Below are 2500 nucleotides of genomic sequence, written 5' to 3'. Positions count from 1 at the left end.
GAGGGCGGAGTCAGTGACGCCAATGGATTGCGGACGGCTGAGGAGGATGGAGTGATTGACGTGTCGAAGGCAGCACTGAGGTCGAGGAGGAGGAGAATGGTGAGGGAGCCGGAGTCAGAGAAGTGCAGGAGGTCGTTGGTGACTTTAAGTAGGGCTGTTTCAGTACTGTGGTGGGTTCTGAAGCCGGATTGGAATGTTTCGTATAGGTTATTGGAGAGGAGGTATTGCTTGAGTTGTGTTGCGACGGCTCTTTCCAGTAGTTTTGAGACGAATGTGAGGTTGGAGATGGGTCTGAAGTTGTTAAATAATAATAAATAAATAAAATAAAGGGAAAAGTTTGACAAAAACAGCTGTGACCGACTGGGGAAGCACAATGGGAAAAAAATTGAATTTTGATACAGCTCTACTACAGCTCACACCTTGATTAGCTGGCCAGCCAAAGGCTTTGGCAGCTTCCCCTGGTGTGTCTGACCCTCTGAAGAAGCCATCCATTTCTTTGACCTGGCAGCATGACCAGTGAACACAAACATGTTGCTCCACTGTTCCCCCGCCTCCTGGAAATATACTTCATGTTGTATCTTCCTGGTAATCAAAATGTACCTCTGTGGGACCCCTCTGCTGTGAAGCACTTAAAGTTTGATTTGCTTGAAGAATTCGCTGCGGTCATATCTATTCCTTGTTTATCCCCCACTCCGTAGATGAGATAAGATAAGTCGATCTTTACCATTCTCAGGAAGGAAATATCTGTGTCGCTCCAGAAGTATGGGACACTAACAAATGCAAAAATACAGGGGAGACGTTTTTTAAGTCAAGAAAGGTGAACAAAGTCATAATAATCTGCGAGAAAACCATAAAACGAGCGAAAGCACTTTGGTCATTCCCACACATGCTCTTACGGTTAGTTAACTTCACGTAATTTGATTTATGTGGTGGGCTTACTTCTTGTCCTTTCGATAAACTGGACCATGGAGAAAAGACCCCTTGTGTAAATTATAGGCGCGGACGCGTTGTTTTTATGGAGGGGGGTCGAGCACGTGACGGTATTAACCCCAGAGATTTGGTTCTGCTTCCCTGTCTGAAGAGAGAGGTCATCCATATCGGACCAGCTTCCCATGTGCTGCTTGTTAAAGGGGCAGTTTGTAGAATTGAGTTGACTGGGCCTGAAACGTAAGGTAATATTAATAAATTGAAGTATGTTTTGATGATTGTTTAATCCCATGAAAATAAGAAGTGCTATGGTTTGGTGCCCTTTATATTAACATGGGGGACCAGTCTTCTTCCACGAAGCCCATCATGTTGCACTTGCATGTTTCTACAGTAGCCTAGAAGGGACAAACAGCTCTGGAGGGGACACCTTCTTAATATAAAGATATGACCTATAGATTTACAGATTAAATAACTCAATAAAATGTATGGATTATCAAGGAATAGTTACACCTGACATTTGGCTACTCGATTCTGTTGAAAGAAAATTACATCATTTTGGAAGTACTGGCACCTTACAGCCCAGTCCAGGTCACTCTGGCTACTCCTACGGTGTTGGTCGTATTCACAGTTAGATGCCACTCAATACACGCTCCAACTTCAAGGGATTTTAAATGGGGCCATTAACTCAAAGACAGGACCGTGGGTTTGTGTGTGCGTGTACTTGTGTATGTGTGTGTTGTTCATGAGAAACAAAATCACAATTACAGATCAAAAGTGAAAAAAAATAAAAACCACAATTACAGGACACTTTCGCAATAAACTAATCTATAGAGGGTGTGTGTGTGTTTTTGAGAATGTGTGTGTGATTGTGTTTGTGTGTGAAACTGTCCGTGCGTGTGTGGGGGGGGGGGGTCTGTGTAACTCTGTGCTTGTGTATGTGTTTGAGAATGTGTTTGTGTGCGTGTGTATGTGTGTGTGTGTGTGTGTGCATGTGTGTGTGTGTGTGTGTGTGTGTCTGTGTGTCTGTGTGTCTGTGTGTGTAACTGCATGTGTGTGTTTTCGGCCCTCCCCAAAGGAATGCGTTGTGCTCTTCATTATCAGTGTTTGTGTGTTTGTTTCCCTACAATCGTCTGCCGGCAAATTAAGTGTCTGTGTTGTTAACGTCATAGTCAATACTGCCTAATGTGTGTTACCGCAAAGGAGAGCCGAGCGAGACCACACGGTATAGGACATAAATGGGTTGTTGTCAGATTGTATACATGAATGCTGTTTGAATTGATGGGACAGAGAGGAGAGAGGGTAGAGGAAAGGAAAAGTAAAAAAGATTAGAGGAGAGGAAATGAGAAGAGATGAAAGAGAGCGAAAATAAGGATTTTAGAGAGAGGGGATCAGATTCAGAATCTGAAATATTTTATTGATCCCCAGGGGGAAATTTGGTCACGATTCAGTTACAAGAAAATAGAAAAGAACAAAAAGAAGTCAGTCAACATTATAATTATTAATGCTGAGGAATGGGTTCTATTCATATTTAAAAATGCAAGCACAGTATGGTCAGAATATTTGTTGAAATGCA

Source organism: Gadus macrocephalus, chromosome 10, assembly GCF_031168955.1.
Source record: "Gadus macrocephalus chromosome 10, ASM3116895v1".
In the NCBI taxonomy this organism is placed as follows: domain Eukaryota; kingdom Metazoa; phylum Chordata; class Actinopteri; order Gadiformes; family Gadidae; genus Gadus; species Gadus macrocephalus.
Note: the sequence above shows the minus strand (reverse complement) of the source record.